Here is an 8,269-nt window from a genome sequence, read left to right on the forward strand (position 1 = left end):
GGATAAATGTATGGGGCTGTGGTGTTGCAGTGGTAGATTGTTTGCACGGGTATGTAGGTAGGTACGTGTACATCCGTGTGCTTTTGTGCAGGCATTTGTAAAGCAGGAAGATGCAACATTTTTGACAAACATCAGGGTTGTGTGTGTGTGTGTGTGTGTGTGTGTGTGTGTGTGTGTGTGTGTGTGTGTGATAAAACCAACAAAGCTTACATCCAGCACAAAAAGCTTCAGCTCTACTTCACCAGTCAAAGACAAACGCATTGTTTTATTCAGCTTTTGACACATATATTCACTCGATCAGAATCGAACCCTCTTCGTGAATATTTTATTTCAGAAAAAAATAACATATTGATTCTACACAACAAATGGTATTGCTATATGCTATGAGTATGAACGATGAAGACTAGCAACCGAGACAGATGAGGCATCAAGTTTCTTAGCCTTTTAGCCTCTTATGTTGCATACATGTCATTTGTTTTTAATTTTTATCTCCTGATAACTGACCAGAAAGGTACGTACAAACATCGATTCTGCAACTACCTCGTAAACTTTTCGATCGCTAATACACCAGAACTTGATACAGTATGCAACACTCACAGGCTTGATTACCTGTTGCATTGAAACGACAGAAGGAATTAAAAGACTATGTAACTGAGAGGAACCGATGTATTCAAGTTCAGAACGAAGCAGTTTCTGCCTCGGAGCCTGTATCTCATGCTATGGAGCCACTAGAAGAGAAATGTCTGGCGTAGTTTGACCCAACAGACAGAGAAGTAAAGGGGGGGGGGTAATCTATCGACAGCAGTTGTATTGCTGGTTTGTATTTGATCTTACAAACCATTCTTATTAACTTGTATAAATAGTTTATCGCTTCAGTAAACACTCATCTATTTTGAAGATTACGTAATTTTCAACAACAAAAATTAAAAAAAATTCGCAATTCAATATTTCACGCAAATTTTACTAATCCGCAAACAATTTTGCATGAACAAGTGTTATGTTAGGGAGAGAGTACGAGTGCGTAGTTAGACATATTTTGAGTGGAGTAGCAAAAATGCTTTAGCCATGTACTAATTATGTTATTGAACTGCTTAGCGGAGATTTCCAGATCAATCATACGGCGGTGAAAGACTGGTCTCTAGTACGGTCTATACTTACAAAATATAAAAATAAACAAACCAACACAAAAAAGGTTTGTGTTGCACGTAGGATTTAAGTATTTAATTGAATAGAAAAGGCAACATCGGAATAAAAACAAATCTCGTGGTTCTCTTGTCAAGGAGTATGCACAGAATATGAAAGAAGATTGTGGAGTAGGCTGCTTTCTATTCTACTGCTCTAAATTAGCAAGAGGCAAGCTTTACAATGCTATTCACACTAGGATGCAAAGCATTCAGTGCTAAAGCTCTCAAATCACAATAGTTACAAGACAAAACACACTTCTTGGGGCTACAAGAAATGTTAATATTTGTAAGCACACAATTGGACACATTTTTGTAAATATTTTTTATTGCCTCCCTTGAATAAAACTTATTAAAAAAAATATTCTGAGAAAAAAAGTTATACTTAAAAGCAAAGCTATCAAGAAATAGGTAGACAACCCGTGTAGATACCTTTATTCTTAAGACATTTTATTTTTGGAGGATGTCACTATGCAATTTTACAGATTTAAAAAAAAAGCTTTAGATGATCTCCCTTGAACAAACATTTCTTGTTTTTACTATGTGTTAGTTTTAAGGGTATATAGAAGAACAATAAAGAAAAAATGCTGCAAATTGACTTGGACGTATTTACAATTTAATTAAACAAAATGTTTCAAATTATCTGATAATGAAATTCTACATTAAAATTAAAGCAGATCTAGGGACTTGTGCACAACATAAAACATAAGGAACTATGATCTGCATCGCTTGTTATGATGATAATGGCTGGCACCTGTCGACCGACTTGCACGCCATAATTATATATGTTTTACTATGCGCCCTGCATGTCAATGGTCTTTCTCTGGGTGGCTCGATTCTGAGGAGATAAAGAAAATGCATTTAGTGCAAGCAGTACATAATGACAACACACATAGTGACATACAATTACTTAAAGCAGCTGCTGGTTTCAGAGTATTTAGTTAAAGGCCCACCCCAACTTGTTTGCCTCAATGTCGCAGATTTGGTCAGACTTTCACAATGAGTAAGATAACAAATTTAACAATGTTTTGATTTAAGGGGGGACAGGGTAGGCAAGCACTTTTTTATTTTATTTTGGAAACAGCTTGCTGCTTGTTTGATTTTTGCAAGCAGAATAACCTAATTAAGGGAAACCATTTTAAATTTTGAGTGAAAAGCAATTTTTGGGGGTTTTATTCACCAAAATGTGAGAAAAACGTTATAAAATGTGCTTTTTAAAAAATTTTGCTGTTTGTGAACCAGTGCATGTTTTGATCCAATTTTTCTTCTTTGCAGCAATATGTGTGTGTTTAATAATTCTGTGTATCGAAAAGCATTTCTAAGCAATATATTATTTTAATTTAGCATTTTCAGTTACCGGTTCAGTTCTGATAAGAAAAATACATGAAATCCTAACTGTCAAGACTCATAAAAACCCAACCAATGCACTGAACTCTTATTCCATACACAGAACTGATGCTGTACAACTCATAAACAACATATACAAAAACTGAACAAATCCATCAAGCCTTTCAAAAGTTGCAACATTTTAATTGTAGCGTTTTGTCTGAAAATTACATTCAGAGAAAACAGCATTTTAAAGATTTGAACCAGTACATAAAAAAACCAGTAGCACAGTGCACCCTGAATTCATATGTTTTTATCAGAATGACCACTTTACTATGTAGGGAAAAGGATTTGACAATCAAATTATCAGGATTTTTTTTATATACATCATATGAAAACAGCCATCTTTGTTTGTACCGATATGAAAACATGAATCAGAACCAAACTGTCAGACTCATAAAAACCCAACCAATGCACTTAACTCTTATTCCATACACAAAACTGACGCTTTACAAATCATAAACAACATAAACAAAAATGAAACAAATCCATCAAGCCATTCAAAAGTTGCAACATTTTAATTACAGATGTTTGTCTGAAAATTACATTCAGAGAAAACAGCATTTGAAAGATTCCAACCAGTACCTCAAACTAGTAGCACAGTGCAGCCTGAATTGATATGTTTTTATAAGAATAACCACTTTACTATGATGGGGAAATGATTTGACGATCAAATTATCCAGACTTTTTTAAAAAAATCATTTGAAAACTCATCTATGTTAGTGCAGATATGAATCAAAACGAAACTGTCGGACTCATAAAAACACAAGGAATCCACTGTATTCTTATTCCATGCACAGAAATGGTGCTTCACAAATCATAAACAACATATACAAAATTGGAACAAATCCATCTTGCCATTCAAAAGTTACAACATTTTAATTACCACATTTTGTCTCAAATTACATGTAGAGAAAACAGCATGTAAAAGAGTCTCACTAGTACCCCGGTAAACTAGTACCACAGTAGAGCTTGAATTAATGGGGTGGTTTTTTTTAACCAGAATAACACTTTAACTATGAAGGGGAAATGATTTGATAATCAAATTATCAGATTTTTTTTATTTAAAAAAAAATCATATGAAAACATTAAAAAAGTCAATTATCTGTGTTTGTGCTGATATGAAAATATTGATCAGAACCAAACTGTCAGACTCACAAAAACCCAACGGATGCACTGATTTCTTATTCCATTGCATAGAAATGATGCTTCACAAATCATCAACAACATTACATAATTATATATACACAAATGGAACAAAGCTATCAAGCCATTCAAAAGTTGCACCATTTTAATTACAGTATTTCTGTGCTCAATCCTAACACTGCAGCAAATTTCTGTAAAGCTGAATGTCCCTTTCCATGTACCAACATGGTCATACGCGGATTATTTAAAATGCAACTTTACCACCCGAAGCGTTGCAAACACCGGGAGAAGAGTAAACAACTGCAGACTTGAATGGACACTCATATGCACTCCAGATGCAGGGCCTGTGCAAATCCTTGGGCTGATGCATCACCTTCTTTCATAATCAGACTGCTAGTGCTATCAGACAAGCATTCAGTACAGGATATAAACCTTTCAGCAATAGATTGAGCTGATCAATGTTGACAAAAGCCCAACACATGTCAGCGGAGTGACGTTGCACAGTACCAGTATCCATATCTGCTTGTGATGGGTCAGAAGATGGCAAAGTATCTGTATCTTCTTATGGTTGGTCAGAAGATGGCAAAGCTGATGTTTCTGCTGTGGAAGAGGGTAGTTCCGGTTTAGCAAACTTTTCCATCAGGTCAATCTTTCTCCTCGCTGCCACCACAGGAGGACTGGCTCTCCCCTTGCTCCAACCTAATAAATACACAAACACTGATTTAATATTTGATACAACTGTCCATGGTTTTTGTTTGTAATAAGCTGCAAATTTTAAGACTCAATATAAACGTCAATAAGTGCTTGTACTTTATTTTGCAAATGACCATGTTACATGGGGTGTACCTCAACTTTTTGGCTAGGCTGGTAAATCAGAAATTCCAATCAGCCCCCAACCACTGAACCAGGCGGGTTTTCTTACAACCACCTCAGCGGCTCGTACCCACATATGTCGGTTGACGAACACACACACACACACACACACACAAAAGACATTCATTAATTGGCCCCTATCACAAAATGTACATGTCAAGTTTACTATGGGATTTGAGTAACCACACAATCACATACACACAGGAACTAATACTGACACTAGCTGAATTATTTTCTTTCTTTCTTTCTTTCTTTTCATATTTTTCTTTTAAAATTAATTTATTTCATCACACTTGCTATGTATTTGCTTGTTTCTTGTCTGTTGTCTGTTTTGTGTGTGTGTGTTCTGTGTGTGTGTATACATTTTCAGATTTCCTAAACCTAGCACTGTTTGCAGGTGATCTTTATGCTTTTGATTCATGAGTTGCATCCCCAGTCCTTTACTGAGTTTAACTCTTTTTTTTTCTTTGGTGAAGTAAATTGGATCTATTTTTTTTATTCCTTAGTTAATGGAAAAGATTTGACAACAATATTGCTGTCAATGATAGGTTGGTCAGCCATGCTGGTGTAAACCAATCCTTTAGAATTAGAGAACGCTCTCTAGTAGGGTACTTATTTTCCTACGGTCAATGACCAGAAACAGAAACTGTGTCAGTCGTACATCGCTCAGATGCTGCTTCTCAGTTTGACCCCAGACAAAGAATACTGATGACATGTTACACCATAGTAAGCTCTCAAGGACTGGCCAGCGAAGAACAATAAAATAGGGGTTGTGAAGACGATATCACAGAGATGATCGAGGGAGGGAGAGGGGGGGGGGGATGCGGCGGCGGCATGGTCAGTAAATTGGATCAAGAAACCCGCAAAATACTTCAGACACAAACTGTTTATCATTTACCTGCAAACCCTAACACATTCTTACAACAACAACAGCATAACGATGTGCAATAAATCACGTTGTCAAACAAACAAGATCGAAAAGAGAAAGAAGCAAAACCCACCTCGTCGAGTCAAGAATCTTAGAATGTCGTCTGCTTAAATACGATCATGTTGGTTCATTTCGGAGTGTTGTTACTTCCTTCTACTGTTCGCTGCTGCTGGTTCATCTTTCTCTGATATTTCTTGCCACTATGCCGAACATTTCCAATGTTAGGGTTGTTCTCCGCAGCTCAAAACTTTGAAAAATGCTGCTGAATCGGTGAAAACGTCATGGATTTGTTGACACCGGGGGACTGATAAGTTGTCTACTGCGCTTGCGCCAAATGCCTTTGACCTACATATATTTGCATATATTAATTCCGAGGTTTCGGTTGGAACGGATTCTCTCTCTTTGTGCCTATGTCAACGGAAATTCCCCAACGGTGATGACGTCATCTTGAAGAACGGAAATTTCCACACAGTTTGAACAGCGAAGGGTCATGTCATGTGCGCACATTTACCAGCACGGAGTATCCAAAGTTGACCATTTTTTCGATTTTTTTGATAAAACACAGACAAAAACAACAAAACATCGGTTTGAAAATGGTTTTATTTACATGAATACATGTCTAAAATGACAAAAGCAGATTATTGAATGCATTCCAGGATGTTCAAAGGTGTGAAAAATGCAACAACCCCAAAAAGGTGTATGAAACCAAAAATAACTCATTTTGCCTACCCGGTCTGCCCTTAAAAAAAGAATAGTATTCATTTTTGTTGTTTTCGGCCCCATTCACTGGGAATCTTACTCAAGGACAAGGATTTTTCTAAGGAATATTTGTATGTGAAGCTTCCAAGCCCTAGCTTCAGAAACGACCAAGAAACCCTCAATAATGGATTTTGTTGTGCATAGTGATGGCTATCCAACCGAGTAGCGGAGCACTGGTGAATCCTTTCATTCTCCTGATTGCTTGATTCTGAAATGACATTGTGGAGTTGGTAGTTATGTGAGTGTGTAGTGCCTGCTCTTCGTTGTTTAGTCGGGGGGAGGGGGGGGGGTATTGAATCATATGATCATAAAGTACGACTTCACTGTGATGTGCAGAGATTTAGTCAGGTACACAACATTGCTATGCTATCACGAAATTAGATGTTCTATCCTCTAGATGGGCTACACAACTACATCAGATGTCATGGTTGGGTTTTCGCAAGTCAGCAACATGTTTTGAAGTTCTCATTGGGTAATCACGGCTGACATCAAACACAGAAAAGGTGGAAAAAACATAAATCAATGAACTCATTTTCCCTGCATTGTGATACTAGCCATATGGGTCTGCCGAAGTAGCTCCTGCACATATTGAATTAAGTATTCATGTTATTGTTAGGATCACACTTTTTTCTGGTACATGTACAGTATATCAGACTGGAAAGTTTCTCAAGGCTTGAAGAATTCAAGAGCTTGCCTATCCCCAATAAAAAAAATAAAATTTAGTATGCAAGTATTTTCAGGGTCTCAAGGTTTTAATATGAAGTCTGTTCCTCGGGGGTCATGGAGAAACAAATTACAAATGAGAACAACAAATTCCGACCAATTTAGGACACACCATAACATAACTCACAAACAAACAACAGCAATACAATAATTAGTCTGCAAATACCTAAACGTCGTTCACACTAGGTATACAAAAATAAAAAAGCACATTCAGGCAGGTTTGACAAGTAGACCATTCCAGCTGCTGTTCCAGACCAAAGGCCATGTTTCCCCTTACTCTGTGATTGTAATCATAATTATTGTTTATGAATGACTTCAGTTTTTCTAAGTAAATCTCTCGTTGTAATTACTGGTAAATGCATTATCCCAATATGTCGCGACAACCAGCCTAAGGGTTAAGATATCCTCACATCTAACCTGCGTAAACTTCATTTCAAGGGTTTTAATTTTTTTTTAGCTGGCCAAGAAATTATAAGCATTCCTCAATTATGTTCCTGTCAGACTCAATGAGCTAATCTTATAAAAAAAAAATTAAAAAAGGTAGCATCTTATAATATTCTCACGTGAATTATAGCTAATCAGAAAACTAGTATTTAATTTTTTTTAAAACTCAAACTGAAAATACAGGCATGCAACATTATCCTTGCTGTTTTGTGATAACCCTTACCATCAACTATTCTATTTCATTTCCATCTTAACAGGCGTAGCACCTCTCTGGAAGCCAAAAGAACACTTTAAATCCCCCCCCCCCCCCCCCCCCCCAGTACTGAGTAAACATTGCTGTGCATATTTAAAAAAACAAAACAATGCCTGAGTCTCCAGTCACATGTTTATGTTGTTGTCCTTGTACTTCACTTGTAGCTTAGCTGTTCAAGAAACTGTTTTTCTGATCACATGATCAAAATTCAAATACTTAATAAACCAATTTTGATTCTATTTCTTCAATAATAAGTCTGCATATGTAATTGCCACAATTTACAGAGTTTCTGAATAAATGCTGCAAGAAAAACCAACAGAGTGAACAGTTTGTAAATATACTAACATACCTATATTTACCTTATGACATGTGTGGTACAGTGGCTGCTAAAACGTCCGTTACACCTGTCTGCATAATTATATTAGGTGACAGCCCTGATGGAGACTGAAAAAAAGTTCCTTTGTCAGTACCCTGTGTATGAGTGTGGTCGGGTATGTTCTGGAACAACTAGAGCACTCCCTATAACCATATGTTGCACGGAGGGTAGGGGGGGGGGGGGGGCTTTTAGAGGTGTAG

The 8,269-nt window shown here is 36.8% G+C and overlaps 2 long non-coding RNA genes across 2 annotated transcripts in view; both read right to left on the reverse strand.

The window, feature by feature from the left end:
• Nucleotides 1–232: 232 nt before the first annotated feature.
• On the reverse strand, nucleotides 233–6,256 carry LOC138974246 (uncharacterized). Its single transcript, XR_011458355.1, has 2 exons — nucleotides 5,588–6,256; nucleotides 233–4,412 (listed from the first exon to the last, which is right to left on the reverse strand). It is a non-coding gene; the product is annotated as an uncharacterized lncRNA (long non-coding RNA).
• A 550-nt stretch (nucleotides 6,257–6,806) lies between these two features.
• The window catches only part of LOC138974247 (uncharacterized), a 2,499-nt gene continuing 1,036 nt past the window's right edge, over nucleotides 6,807–8,269 (reverse strand). The window contains exons 3-4 of the long non-coding RNA XR_011458356.1: nucleotides 8,053–8,137; nucleotides 6,807–6,852 (exon numbers count right to left, since the gene is read on the reverse strand). This is a non-coding gene — a long non-coding RNA (uncharacterized lncRNA). The remainder of the gene's footprint in view (nucleotides 6,853–8,052; nucleotides 8,138–8,269) is intronic.

Source organism: Littorina saxatilis, linkage group LG8 (genome assembly GCF_037325665.1).
Source record: "Littorina saxatilis isolate snail1 linkage group LG8, US_GU_Lsax_2.0, whole genome shotgun sequence".
Lineage (NCBI taxonomy): Eukaryota > Metazoa > Mollusca > Gastropoda > Littorinimorpha > Littorinidae > Littorina > Littorina saxatilis.